Here is a 15818-nt window from a genome sequence, read left to right as displayed (position 1 = left end):
GGTTTTTTATGCGATATAATCATAATTCTGCTTCAACTGTTTTTTTTTTTTTTTTTTTTTTTTTTTTACCGCATGACGAAGGCCACTGGACTTATGGGATTTTTCTGCGGCCGCGTTTTTTTGGCTTAATTAAGGTTTTATGCCGTTTACCGCATAATCCATCATCTGCAGCATAAACTGCAGACTTTAACAAAAAATGGTTCTAGCTCAAACGAATAAAAAGTTACTAAAACGTAGCATATAGGTGTTTGCAAAGGTTAACTGGTCATCTTTCAGTTGCTTATTTATGCATTTGGTTGTTGAATAGGATTAACGAGGTGACATTATTTCCAGACAGTATTACCACCATGTATACACATTTCAAAATAATGAAGTAACACTGTCCAACAATGTGCTGCATTATACCATGTAATTTGCATTTTCTTGCTGCATAAATTAGTCAACCCTGCAGCATAATTCGGTGCAGCCTTGTCGCATAATTCCAGTGGACCTGCACATTACCATTCCACATTGAAAAAAAATAGCCAAACCTAGAAAAACACAACATTCATTACTTCAGCTGGATATTTGTATCGCTAGGATTTGGTCAGAATGTTTCCACTTGCAGGTGTAGGCTCATTATTTCACTCTCCAATAAACATACACAGATAACTTTTCACACAGAAACTAAACAATAAATGTGTACAAGAAGTGGGTGGCATTAATACAGAATGCTCATATACTATAATAGTACTAGGGAATAAATAATAATACTTTTCTGAAAACAGATGTACAGTTTTATAATGACATATATTAAATATTACACAAACAGGAAATAGTTTGAAGACATAACATGTTCATCAAAGCAATGAGAAACAATTGATGTTCTGTCTGACTTTCTAGGAACATTTTGTACCCTGACCTGCAGAATTGTCAGTTTCCTTGTCAATGGACTTCATACAACTTATCCCTGCTCCAGATTTGTCCACTGTCTAATTTTAAGATATTTACCCTGATTTCTACAATTTTCCGACTTGGATGAATATGTAGATGTCCTGTACTAAAGGTCTTTTGGCACCCACTATATCTCCAATCATCGGTTCCATTTTCTTTATACGTTGCCCCTCATTGAATCTGGTCACATATTTACTTTGGTTCTTATTCATACTCTTCAGAATGACACCCCTCAACATGTACAATTTGGTCTGGAACTAACCACGAATGAAAAATAATTTTTGTACTAGGACGGTTCCTTTTAAGGCTGCTAACGGCAACACACCGGTAATCTAACTGGACGAAGTTCTGTATGTCCACACCATGCCTGACAAAGCTTTCTTACTCAGGATGGAATAAATCTTAGCTAATTGCAAACATTATTTTATTAATCTGTTGATTCTTTCTACAGGCCCATTTGCTCTCGTCCCATCCTTGTTGGCAGAGTTGCAAAAAAAAAGCATTGGTGGTAAATTAGGATTTATTTAGGAAACTCGCATAACATCGGCAGTATTCTCTCAAAAATCTCCTCAGTCTCAACTGTCAACTTCAGAGACCCAGTGGGCTTGAAATACCAACAGGAATGAAAGGCGAGGGGAAGAACAAAATGAACCACAGGAGGCAACATAGAATAAGTTAGGGTGGAACTATATCATCCCCACCCCCAGATTTTATGCCGTTTCCACAATTTGCGTGGTGCTCTAGTTATAATACTACATCAGCACGTCAGCAAGCATGCAATTTTTTCAACACTGTTTTTATAAATAATTTTTATTTAATTTTAATAAATGGTAGGGCATACAAGACTTACATTTCAACATAGCAAGCAATTGAAGAACCAAGCATTTCCTAGCACATCAATTCAAAGACAACTTTGAGAAACATGCACTATACACCGAAATGCTGAAAGATAGAAATAAGCAAATGGTCGAATCAGCGTCAAATGTTTTCATATGTTTACGAGGACATTCCCGGGCACACAATATTGATTCCTTGATTTGAGCAGATCTGTCCATGCCTAGCAGGCATGTTCTACTCGTGATGGCCAATAATTATCATTGTCTCTGTTAGGACCCTCTACACCCCTATCAATCAATCAATCAATCAATCAATCAATCAGAACACTTGTAGAGCGCGCTACTCACCCGAGGGTCTCAAGGCACTGGGGGGGGGGGGGAGTGCCGCTACTGCTTGAAGAGCCAGGTCTTGAGGTGTTTCCTGAATGTGAGGTGGTTCTGGGTCAGTCGTAGGTGGGCGGGGAGGGAGTTCCACGTCTTAGCCGCCAGGTTGGAGAATGATCTTCCTCCGGCGGTGGTTCTGCGGATCCTTGGGATGGTGGCGAGGGCGAGGCTGGCGGAGCGGCGTTTGCATGTTGGAGTGTAGATCATGAGGCGGTTGTTTAGGTATTCGGAACCTATTTCATGGAGCGCTTTGTGTGCGTGGGAGCCTGATCGTGATCCTTTTGTTGACGGGGAGCCAGTGCAGGTCTCTCAGGTGGGCTAATATGTGGCTGTGGCGGGGGATGTCGAGGATGAGTCGTGCGGATGCGTTCTGTATGCGTTGTAGTCTTTTCTGAAGTTTGACTGTGGTTCCTGCGTATAGTGCGTTCCCGTAGTCTAGTCGGCTGGTGACGAGGGCCTGGGTGACCGTCTTTCTAGTTCCGGTAGGGATCCACGGGAGATCTTACGGAGCATGCACAGGGTGTTGAAGCATGAGGATGAGATGGTGGTGACTTGCTTGGTCATCATGAGGGAGGAGTCCAGAATTGAATCCCAGGTTGCGTGCGTGGTCAGTGGATGTCGGTGCGGTGCCCAGTTCTGTGGGCCACCAGGAGTCGTCCCAGGCAGATGGGGATGGTCCGAGGATGAGGACTTCAGTCTTGTCTGAGTTCAGTTTTAGACGGCTCAGTTTCATCCATTCAGTGACGTTTATCATTCCTTCCTAGAGGTTGAGCTTGGCGGTGGCTGTTTCTTTGGTGAGGGAGAGTATCAGTTGGGTGTTGTCGGCATATGAGATGATGTTGAGGTTGTGTTTGCGTGCGATGGTGGCGAGGGGGCTCATGTAGATATTGAAGGGGGTTGGGCTGAGCGATGAGCCCTGGGGTACACCGCAGATGATCTCAGTGGCCGCGGAGCGGAAGGGAGGGAGGGGGACTCTCTGGGTTCTGTCGTAGAGGAACAAGGTGATCCAGACCAGGGCTTTACCTTGGATCAGGCGTAGTGGAGGCGGGTTATTAAGGTGCGGTGGCAGACTGTATCAAAGGCGGCTGAGAGATCTAGGAGGATGAGGGCGGAGGTTTCCCCATTGTTGAGTAGGGTCCTGATGTCATCGGTGGCTGCGATGAGGGCAGTCTCGGTGCTGTGGTTGGCTTGAAATCCAGACTGGGATGGGTCGAGGGATCCATTGGACTCGAGGAATGCGGTCAGCTGTTTATTGACGATCTTCTCGATTACTTTCGCCGGGAAGGGAAGAGATGGGGCGGAAGTTATTGAGGTCTTTAGGGTCCGCTGTGGGTTTCTTCAGTAGGGCGTTGATCTTTGCGTGCTTCCATCTCTCTGGGAAGGTGGCAGACGCAAGGGAGTTGTTTATGACGTTCCGTAGGTGGGGAGCGATGATGGTGTCGGCTTTGTTGAAGATGTGGTGAGGGCATGGGTCAGAGTGGATGGTGTTCATAGCGTGGGCGGTGTCTTCGGTGCTGATGGGAGTCCAAGCGCTGATGGTGGTTGGGGGGGTGTTGGTTCGGTGGCTGGGGGCGGAGTCTGGGCGCTGAAGCTGTTGTGGATATTGGCGATCTTGCGTTGAAAGAACGTGGCGAGGGAGTTGCAGAGGTCTTGCGACGGTGTGATGTCGTTGCTGTTGGCGTTGGGATTGGAGAGCTCTTTTACGATGCTGAAGAGTTCCTTGCTGTTGTGTGAGTTGTTGTCCAGCCATTATTTGAACAATGTCTTTTTGGTGGTGCGGATCAGCTGGTGGTGTTTGCGGGTGGCGTTCTTGAGGACTGTCATGTTTTCTGTCATCTGTTTGCAGCCCCAGGTTTTCTCGAGGGTTCGGCAGGATTTCTTGTTGTTCTCCAGGTGTAAGTTCAGGTCCCCTAGGAGGATGTAGTCTGATGAGGCGAGGGCATGTGGGCTGATGAAGTCGAATTGTGTGTGTGGGCCCAGGGGTCTGTAGACGAGGGTTCCTCTAAGGGTGGTCTTGGGGTCGGTGTAGATCTGGAAGTGTAGGTGTTCGGCGGTGGTGAGGGCATCTTCAGAGTTGGTCGTGACGTCGATGGTGTTCCTGTAGATGATGGCGATTCCTCCTCCGGTTTGGTTGACGCGGTCCTTTCGGGTGATCTTGTAGCCGTCCGGGATGGCTATGGCGATGTCGGGGGCTGAGGAGGCGTTCATCCAAGTTTCTGTAAGGAAGGCGCGTCGGATGCTGTTGTATCGAGGAGGGCCCAGAGTTCTACGGCGTGCTTGTGGATGGAGTGGGTGTTGCGCGTGCTGCATCGCATTTGGCATTGCAGTGCGTGCAATGAAATTTGTTTTATTTATTTATTTGTCTACTTACCTCCATGGGGACATATTCCATAGTTTACTACCCCCACCCTTCTCCACTCCCACCCGCCCTCTGCCCCGCCGCACTCCCACCACTGGCCGCTACTGGTTAGACCTGGCATTATTGGCATAGTTTCCCCCTAATGTTTTGCCCCCAGACCTCCTGTTTTGCCACTTAATTCTTTCCTGTCTTTAGGACTCAGCACACTCCAGCACTGCTAATCTGTGCAAAAGTACTTGTGCTCTCTCCTTAACACATGATAAGATTGGCTTATACACAACTGGCTTATTCAATTTACTTGTAAGTCTCTTGTAAGGTGTCACTATCTGTTTCTAGGGCCTGAAAATTAAATGCTATGAGTGGTCCAGCAATACTGATTACACCATCCACTTAAGTAGCACATTAAACATGTCTCAGGCCTGCAATTGCAGCCTGTGTGTGCAGGTTTAAACTACCATTTTGACCTGGAAAAATAAACCTTTTACCAGGCCCAATCCCTAATTTCTAATACATTTAAGCCACTCCAAGGGTAGGCCCTGGACAGCCCAGAGGGTAGAGTGCAATGTATTTAAATCATAGGACATGTACTTCTAAATTTTACATGTCCTGGTAGTGAAAAATGTGTTTTTCACTTCTGCAAGGCCTACCTCTTCCATAGGATAACATTGGAGTTACTTTATTACATTTAATAAGCTATAACTTCCAAATGGGAAAATATTGCCTATTCATGCTTGGTGTCTTAGGAATTGTAATTAAAAAATGCGACTCATGGCAAGGTCGGATTTAAAATTGAAATTTTGAGAATGCCACTTTTAGAAAGTTGCAAAAGAAACAATTGATGGACGGACTGCTGGGCAATGCAATATTCACCCTCAGTCACAAGGATCTGGGTTTAATCCATCATTCTTTTGCTCACCATACCACCCCAGTTTGGACCCAGCCATAAGCAAATCAGTCTTGACCCTGTTCCTCGTGGGAACAGTCCAGCCCAAACTGCCAAGCCAGGTCCTCCTTGGACCAGAAACAAGCATCCTGGGACCGGTTTCAGGGCATCACCCTTCTTCAGCCTGGCTAGTTTCAATCCAATGGTGTAGTGAGCACGCGACCCACGTCTGGGCATACCCTTCCCACTTGGGCCACATATACAAAAGAAACAATTGATGGACAATGCAAATATTCACCCCCAGTCACAAGGATCATTCATCATTCTTTTGCTTGACCCACACCACTCCAGTTTGGACCCAGCGATATGCAAATCAGTCTTGACCCTCTACCCCTGGCAGTTAAGCCTGGACTGTTCCCAAGAGGCACAGGGTCAAGACTAATTTGCATACAGCTTGGTCCAAACTGGGGTGGCGTAGTAGGCAAAAGAACAATGTATTTAGCCCATATCTTTTGACTGGGGAAGAATGTATGCATTGTCAGCATTCCATCCATCATTTGTTTGCTGTAACACGTTTTGCCCTAAGTGGGATGGGTATGCCCAGACGTGGGTCCCTTGCTCACTGTGCCACTGGATTTAAGCTAACCTGGCTGAAGAAGGGTGACATACCCTGAAACCGGTCCCAGGATGCTTGTTTCCTGGCCTGGCAGTTCGGTCTGGACTGTTCCCATGAGGCACAGGGTCAAGACAGATTTTCATATGGCTGGGTCCACACTGGGGTGGCATAGTGGGTAGAGGAACGATGGATTTAACTCAGATCGTTTGACTGGAGGAGAATGTTTTCATTGTCAGCATTCCGTCCATCATTTGTTTGCTGTAACACTTTTAGAAAGTTGTAATTTCCCTGCCTTAGACATTTGGTGCCTGCGGCCTGTCTTTGGGTCAAATGACTGGGTATAGGTTACAGTTGGGCTTTAAGTATTGCTCCTAGACAGCTGCACACAATAGAGAGCTTAGATGTGCATGGATGGGCCGTCACTGGCAGATGGGAGGCAGGAGCTGGGCACAGCCCACTTACACTTGAATAAGCAGTGTCCTGCCCTCACACAAAGGGATGCATATCCCCTGTAGTTAGTCTAGAGAAAGGGCAAGGAAGGCAAAGCACTTGTTTACTTCAAAGGACTGCCTCTAGAAGCTTCTCCTCACTTCAAAAGCGCAACTTGATATAAATACTGGGCTGCAGACACCAAGTCTTCAGTGCACTTTTGGACCTGTGGATACTCCCAGGAAGAAAGACTGTGTGCTGCTGAAAGGACTGCACCCTAATCGGCGGCAATCTCAACAACTATGCTGGACTCTGCATCGCAGCCTTGCAGATCCTCAGACCCGATGCATCACCCGTACTGTGCAATGCATCTGCGACACTGGACTTTCCATCGCACGCACTCAGCAGTGGGATCTTCAATGATGCTAGAGGATCCCACACTACAGCCTTGCTACATCTCTGAACCGATGCATTGCTTTGCCTTTGCAATTCATCTTCAAGACGGATCCTTGCAATGCTCTGCAAACCAGGATTTAAAGTACTTCGTTCAACTTTTTGGAACTATTTTCACTGAAATATTTAAAATTGCATATCGCCAATCTACTGTTTAGATGTTTGTTGTTTAGGTCTTGTTTAATTCATAAACAAATACTCTATGGTTCCAAACCTATTGTTGGCGCCTTTTGTGGTGTGTTGGCACTGTGTTACTGTACTTTATACGTTGTTTCTGAGGAAAGCCTTTTTTCATAAAATGGTGTGGGATCTTTTTTATGTGTTTTTTTTACTTCATTACTGTTCTCTTAGCCTGACTGCTCTGTGTCAAGGTACCAGAGGGTTGAGCACAGGTTAATATAAGGCTGGCCTGTGCCTCACTTTGACAAGGACTCTGGTTAATGCTTGCCCAGGGCTCACACCGCAGTCAATCGACTACCCAATTTCTTACAGTGGTGATCAGCGGTCAGGATTAGGACTTGTGTTTGTGCGCAGCCATATAGTGATGTTGTGTACACTACAACCCCATACCTGAAACCAATCTAAGTTTTACATTCTCCCTGATTGGCCTTTGTTTTTCTCTCTAATCCATCCCTCCCCTACCTGATTGTTGGTGTCTGTGGATTCAACTGCAAAGATGGAATTTGAGCTCCTCAATCTGGAAAGCTACAGTGGGGTGGAGCTCAAGGAGGTTTGTAAGGAGAGGGGGCTGCCTACCAAAAAGAGCACCAAGAAGGTGGAGTTCCAAAAGGCTTTGAGAGCATGGGAGGATGCCCACCATTTGCCAGTCACCACTGAGGAACAGGATGAAGAGGATGACATGGAGGGCCTGGATACATATGAGCCCTGAGATGCAGCTGTCAGATGAGGAGGATTACTTGGCTCCTCAGTTGGAACTCACTGCCAGAGCATAGAGCAGTGTGTCTTCTCTCTCCCCAGGGGGGCTAGTGAACAGGAATGATGAATGGGAGTTTAGGTTGCAGATAGCCCAGCTGAAATAGGCCACAAAAAAACTAAATGGGTTATTGAGGTTGAGGAAACTGGTTATTGGAAGAGGTGGAGCCCGAGAGAGCTGGACATAATGACTGGGCAAGCAGAGTTCAATAATCTTGGTGGCAGCATAACTGCAGTCTCCTCTGGAAATAAGAGGGTCAATATACCCAAAAGTCTGGTGCCTGACTTTGCTATGGGGGATGATATTGACAAGTAGTTTTAAGCTTTTGAGGTCGCTTTAAAGATGCATGGGTTCCCTGAGGAGGATTGGTGGACTAGCCTCTAAAAGCACATTCCAAGTGAGATGAGGGATGTCCTACTGGCCCTTAATAAGGAGGCCAGGATCGGGTATCCCCCCATGAAGGAAACCCTAGTCAGAAAGTATAGCCTTACCTCTGAGAAGTACAGGCAGATGTTTAGGGACAGCCGGAAGGTGGCCCATCCATCCTGGGTGGATTGTCTGATCTCCTTTTGCAAGGTACTGGATGGTTGGGTGAAAGGCAGTGAAGTAAAGGATTTTCAGGGGCTGTTAATCAGATTGCAATCTGTTCTGTCTTTGTTCATGCAGATCTGCACCAACACCTTTTTGACGGTAAGCTCACTGATGCCAGAGAGTTTGCGAAAGAGGTGGACTGCTGGCTCAGCACCTTGGCTCATTAAAAGGTATCTGGGCAGACTCACTGTTAGACTTGGGATTCTTGCCATGGTTTCCTCTGGCTTATCCCCCAGCAACCTTAGCTTTCCATTAAAGCTCATAAGTCTCTCATCCACACTTAAATGTACGGCAAAAAAGGTTATGATTACTTCCTTTTTTATTTGTATATTCCATCATTATTTTCATTAATTTTAGGAAATTTCATCAGATATTGTTCAGTATATAAAATGTGTTTATTCGAACAAGGGCATATGTAAAACAGTTCTACATGAGAAATATAGCTATTCATTATATAAATGTTTCATTCAGTACACATTCATGCCACATATTTTGAACATTCAAAACACTTTTCATATATCTCTACTCATATTAAAATATTATATAGAAACAATAACAATGTAGGTCTCGAAAATTCACATGCATTCATTCAATATATATATATATATTTCTGAATTTTTCCTATCCATCTTTTCCTCTATGTGGATTAAAGTGTAATGGCAAAAGCTCAATTTTTCCCCAATTCTGTGGCTTAGAATTAATCTCTAATTTTGGCAGGAAACTTCAGGATTGCCACAATTCAAGACCCCATTTGGCTTTGCATGGCCTGGAAAACAATACTGAGACATACATATGCAATTATATATACTTTAACCGACACTGTGCTTGCAAATCCAAATGAGTGCCGAATGTACACTTTTGAAGTTTCTGGAGGACATAGACTTACAAAGAAAGAAACTCCGACTAGTAAATTCTCCAACATCTTAAAATTTTTACAGGCATAGTGGCATCTCTGTCACAAGATTGCCCTGGCATTATGAAGACATCAGGCATGTTGATCATTTGTTTTTCATTATTTTTCGGGTAGAACCTTTGCTGGTCCCCATTTTTGCCCCGATTTAGAGGCCCAGTTTGAAATCTGTTAGAACTTTGAATTGTTCAGATTGATATAAACAGCTTAATTCCATCTATGGTAGGCCAGCAAGCAGCGAATAAGAGTTGGGATATAAAGGATAGGTTTTGTGCAGTCACTGGAAAGGAAGAGTGCACCACTGGTGACCATCAGTGTTCTATGGGAAATTAGGTGGATTCTTTTACTTTGAAGGTTGGTGTAAGTTCTCAATAGGGTGAAGGAAGAATGGTAGGTGGTGGTTCCCAAGCACAGTGCACGATTGGTGGTAAACGTATATATAATTACATATGTGTGGCTTAGTAGCGATCCTGTTGTTGATTTTCAGGTTATAAGAAGCAATGGGGAGTTTCAAATTGAGGTAATCCAGAAGAAAATGTTTCCCCTGAAACGCACGTGAAAAAGATTGACTCTAAGCCACAGTAATGAAGAAAAACTAAGATTTTGCAACTACACTTGAATCCACATAGAGGAAAAGATGGATTAAGAAAATTACCAAATGTATAAATATTGAATTTTCGAGACCTACAGTGTTATTGTTTCTAGATAATGTTTTAAAATGAGTAGAGATGTGTGAAAAGTATTTTGGATGTAGAAAACATGTGGTATGAATAAAAAGTATGTGATATGAACGTGTATTGAATGAAATGTTTTTATATTGAATACCTATATTCCTCACCTGTTTCAAGAATGCTGAGAACGTATGCCCATGTTCGCTTAAATGCATTTTACATACTGAACAATATATGATTAAATTAAAACAAATTACGAAAAAAACTGATGGTATATACAAATAAAATAAAATAAGAAGTTAGCTTAACCGTTTTTGTCCATACCTTTATGTGTGGATGTGATACTTATGAGCTTTCATGAAGAGATAAGGTTACCAGGGAATTTTGTTTCTAATGATAGTTTTGCCCTACCTTAGAAACTGAAGAAGCAAAGCAAGTGGCCGTGTTCTAAAATATAGTTATTTCCCTGACATTTTGCCATAAGACCTCCTGTTTTTGCTGACTTTGTTTTTACTGGCTTTAGGAATCTGGGCACTTTACCACTGCTAACCAGTGCTAAAGTTCATGTGCTCTCTGCTTAACCCCTTCCGTGCATTGGACAGCCAGGAGCTGTCCGACATCACAGTAGGCCTGTGCGTCGGATGGCTCCCGGCCATCCTAGCACCCACCCACGGGGAAGCGTTGGCGCTCCCCGTGGGCTGCCCTTCAAGTTGCCCCAACCGGGAAGGCCAGCGGAAGCCCTTCAGCTGCCCTCTGAGTCTCATTCACGTTATCTAATGATGTCATCACAAACCGCATGCCAGGGTCATTAGGTTATACCAACGCACTGGAAGCCATTTGCTTCCAGCGTGTCCAAGGAGGAGAAGGTGAGTTTCTCCTCGGGAAGTGTAGGGGGATTTAAAAAAGAGGCATCGCAGGAAAGGAAAGGGTGTCCCTTTTCTCCGATGTCTCTTTTCATCATTCCTGCTTCACAATCATGCATGGGGAGCGATTGTGCAGCAGGAATGCCCTCTAGATACCAGGGATTTATTTTTTGGAGTTATTTTTTTAATTAAAAGGATTGTGTTGCAGGGAGAGGCCCCTTGGGCGAGGGTCGCTCCCCTTTGTGAAGCAATTTGTTTTGGCATTTCTGTCCTCCTGGGGGTGGGGTAGCTCAGCTGATTTTTTTCTAGTTTTGTGTGCCCCACTAGGCCACCAGGGATTTCATTTCTTTTTATGTTGGGAAGCGGCCCATTCTGCAAGGATCGCTCCCCTTTATGGAGGTAAATATTTTGGCCATTTCTGCCGCTTTTGGGTGCAGATCGGCCTTATGGTTTTAAACCCATGGGGGGCAGAAACCATTCGATCGGCCATATATTTTTAGGCCCATCTGTCCCCATGGGAGGCAGAAGCCACTAGACACAAGTTTTTTTAATGTTGGTGTTGGGGATTTGCCCCTTAGGCAAGGGTCACTCCCCTTTTACGGGGGTGGATATTTTGGCTGTTTCTGCCCCCCTTGGGGGCAGATCAGCCCTATGCTTTTAGGCCCACGTACCCCCAGCTTGGCTGGTGTATTGTGTGTGGATTGATGTATTATGTGCATATGTGATTATAATGTTTTATTATTCCTTTTTATTTTGTGGTTTTATCAGTGGTTGAGCTGCAGTTTTGCGTAGTTGCATTTATTTGGTAAGCCACATTTTGTTTATTACTTATTTTACAAAGTGTTTGTTGTAATTGACTTGTTTGACAAGTTACCTTTATTAGTAAGGATTATGGCTAGCCCCAGAATGACAGCTCAGCAGGTGGTTGGTATGCTTTTTGAATATTCCTCTGCCCATGATTATGAGACTGCCAGTGCGTTTGAGGGAGAGGAAGAAGTGCAAGTTTCTGGCAGTGAGTTTTCTGTCCATGAGGAATCAAATGATGATGAAGCTACTCTCAGAATGGATGAAGCTACTCTCAGTGCGAATGAAGTGCCTGTTTTAGAGGAGGACCACTGATGTGTCGATGGTGCAGCAAGATGGATCTGTATTGCAGCCTGGGGCTTCAAGGCTTCCCATTGGAAGTGTTGGACTCTGGGTTGATCCAAACATGGTGCAGCCGGTGTTGCCTGCCTTTAGTGGTGATGCAGGGTGTAGAGTGAATTGTGAATTTCTTTTGCCTATACAGTTTTTTTCAATTGTTTATGGATGATGTTTTTTTGGGGTGAGATTGTTGAGCAGACTAGTTTGTATGCTGAACAGTATTTGAGGGACAACAGTGCCAGACGTAGGCCCTGCTCTAGAGCTGCTTGGTGGACTCCCAGATATCTGGATGAGATGAAGAAGTTTTTGCGTTTGACTTTTTTGATAGGCTTGATAAGGGAGCCATCCCAGGCTTCATATTGGTCTACCAGTCCATTGGTGGCAACAGCCATATTTCCTGCAATTATGAGTCATGATAGGAATTTACTTTTGTTTCGGATACTGCATTTTGTTGATAATGCTTTGGCGTTGCCCCGGGATGACCCTGACTGTGACCATCTTTTTAAGATTCGGCCTGTTCATGATCACGTTGTAGATCAATTTTCAGAGATCTATACTCCAGGGAAAGAAATAGCTGTTGATGAATCTTTGGTCCTGTTCAAGGGTCATTTGTTTTTTAGACAGTTCATTGCTTTTAAGAGGGCATGTTATGGAATTAAGATGTATATGTTGTCTGAGAGTAGGACAGGATATGTCTATAACTTCCAGGTGTACACTGGTTGGGATTCCACGATTAACTCTCCTGGTTGTCCGTCCACTTTAGGAGTTTTTTGTGAAAAGTGTTTGGAAACTTGCTAGAGGACATTTTAACAAAGGTCACCAAGTGTACCTAGATAACTTCTACACTGCTGTGCAATTGTTTAAGGAATTGTTTAAAGTGGACACTGTTGATTGTTGCACAAACCTGTCTAACAGTAAAGGTTACCCAAAAGAGCTTGATTGCAAAAAGCCTCAGAGGGGGCAGTGCCCTTAATAGTGATGAACTGCTAGCTGTGAAATTTGTGGACAGGAGGGATGTGTACATGCTGACTACCATCCATGATGACAGTACTTCACACATGACTGTTAGATTTGTGACAACACTACAGATGGACACCACACAGCGAAAGAGTTGCAGGGAAGGTGATGCGTCGGTTCCTTACATGCAAGAACAGTGATGCGTCAGTTCCCTACTGCTGAATAGGGGACGGTGATGCATCGGTTGTTTCTCGGCGTGGGAGGTGATGCGTCGGTTTCTTACTGCGCTTCCGTGGTGATGCGACCAGCAGCGCTGTGATGAGATGAAGATTCGGTGCAATAAGAAAAATGGCATCTTCTTCTTGAAGCAACACAATGCGTGCAAACCCGATGGCCATGCAGCGACTCACGATTCTTCTGAGCCGATACTGGTATTACTGATGCTAAAGCGTTATTGGATTCCATTGATAAAACGATCTTGGCTTTCAAAACACATACAGTTAACTTGAAAACAACTAAAGTTACCAGGGATATAAAAAACTTTAAAATTGAGGTTGTTTACTCTTACTTGAAGGAGGATTTCTTTAAAAACAACAGCCCAAGTACATTGAACCTCCAATATAGAGGTAGATCCCGTAGAAATGTCATTACTTTTTCAGAGTCCTCCTCCGATTCAGATCATGAATCTGCGGGATATTACCAGCATTACCAACCCTACCCTACTTATGTCCAGTACCCCAGATCCCTTCCACTTTTTAGACAAAGGACGCAGGAGGAAGGGGATTCAGAGGAGAATGGAGGCAGCCCCCCCCCCCTACAACCAACCCCAGACCAGGGAATATTCAGAACACGACGCAAAACGTACAGCAGATAAATGATCAGCATAATGAGGGGTGTAATGATGGTAAATAATTAATTCCTATCTATAACCTCTCTAAACATCCCTTAACTGAAATTGAACAGAGAGTTTTGCATAAAGGTTTATCCTTTGTTCCGTTGACTTCACAGGACCCGGTAAATACTAAGACAGAAGTTTTACAATTTCTACGTAAAATACGGCGCAAAATATTCTTTTCCGAATTTGATGAAATGCCTGAGGTAAATAACAGTGGACTTCATAATAAATCGTCCTTTTGCCCTGATAATGTGACTATGCCTGATGAAATCCTTCTTTTCGAAGAAGAGGTATTGATGGAAATTGACGATTTTAGTCGTAAGAAAACCTTATTTAACCCTAACTTCTCTCAACAAGAAATGTTGGCATTAAAAAATCTGGCCAATAACCCCTTACCGTAATTAAACCTGCGGATAAGGGGGGAGGAATTGTGTTATGGGACACAGAGGAGTATGATAATGTGATAATGCACCAACTTCAAAATATAGACCATTATCGACCCATTAACGAAAAACCCTACATCACGATTAAAGGCCCAAATTCTGCACCTTACTACACAAGCCTTGAACGAAGGGTACATCTGTAAGAAGGAATATGACTATTTAAATTTGACTTCACAAAAGATCCCCAATATTTACGTTCTTCCTAAAGTACATAAGAACACAAACCATCCCCCAGGGCGCCCCATTATTGCAGCATGTGGGTCCCTGTTGGAACCATTGGCCAAATACATAGGCGTGTTTTTAAAACCGTTTGTCCCTTTAACAGAAGCTTATATTAGGGACTCGATGGATTTCATTTAAAAAATTGAGGATTCAGTGTTCGAAAGTGACCAGCAGCTGTTGGTCACTTTCGATATTGAAAGCTTATATACCAACATACCTCAAGAGGAGGCTTTATTTGTATTGGACACTGTACTGGACGGGAGAGTCAGACCACATGTAGTACCCACACATTTTATTTCAGCCTTGGCCAAAATCTGTATTAAAAACAACTTTTTTTCTTTTAAAGATGAGCTGTTTACCCAAGTTAAGGGTGTAGCCATGGGCTGTTGTTTTGCGCCGGAGATCGCGAATTTGGTCATGGATATGTTTGAGAGAAACTTTTTCTTCTCTGAGACTACTCGTTTTAGATTATATATCGCCGATGGTGTCGATTTATTGGCGATATCTTTATGATATGGGCAGGGCCAGTAGAACAACTCTTGGCTTTTCACAGTTGGCTCAATGCAAGCTCAGCCGACTTAAAATTTACAATTTTTTACAGCAGCTCAAGAATTAATTTCTTAGACCTGTGTGTTTCACACAAGGAAGGGAGACTAGAGGTGTGCCTTTACACTAACCCCACTGATCGTAACACCTTATTACATTTTGCTAGTGGACATCTGAGGACCCTTAAAGAGAACTTGCCCTATGGGCAGTTTTTGAGGATCCGACGGAACTGTACCAATAAAGATGATTATTTTGAACATGCTGAGAAATTGCAAATTAAACTATGCAATAGAGGATACCCAAGAAAGTTGGTGAGAATAGCCTTGAAGAGGGCGTGGTTTACATCACACGAATCTCTATTAGTCCCAAAGGAAAAACAAGACACAGACAGAATGACGTATGTTCTAACATACAATCCCAAGGCAAATAAATTCAAGCAGATCATCCTAAAAAATTGGTGGCTTATTCAACAGTTTGATATTCCCAAACCCCTGTTTGCGTTTTGCAAAGTTAAAAACATCCGACAAGACCTGGTTAAAGCTACCCGTATGCCCCCTGCGAAAGGAAACCTGAGAAGTATGTTAAGTCTCCGCCCAGTGATAGGCCACTTCAAATGTAATGAATGTGTGGTTTGTACACACACTACCAACTCTAAATTTGTGACAATTAATGGCAAGAAACATACCCAAACCAACTTCTCGAACTGTAACACCAAAAATGTGGTGTATTGCATCACGTGTCCCTGCGAAA

This window comes from Lissotriton helveticus, chromosome 6, assembly GCF_964261635.1.
Source record: "Lissotriton helveticus chromosome 6, aLisHel1.1, whole genome shotgun sequence".
Lineage (NCBI taxonomy): Eukaryota > Metazoa > Chordata > Amphibia > Caudata > Salamandridae > Lissotriton > Lissotriton helveticus.
This window is presented reverse-complemented; position numbering follows the sequence as displayed.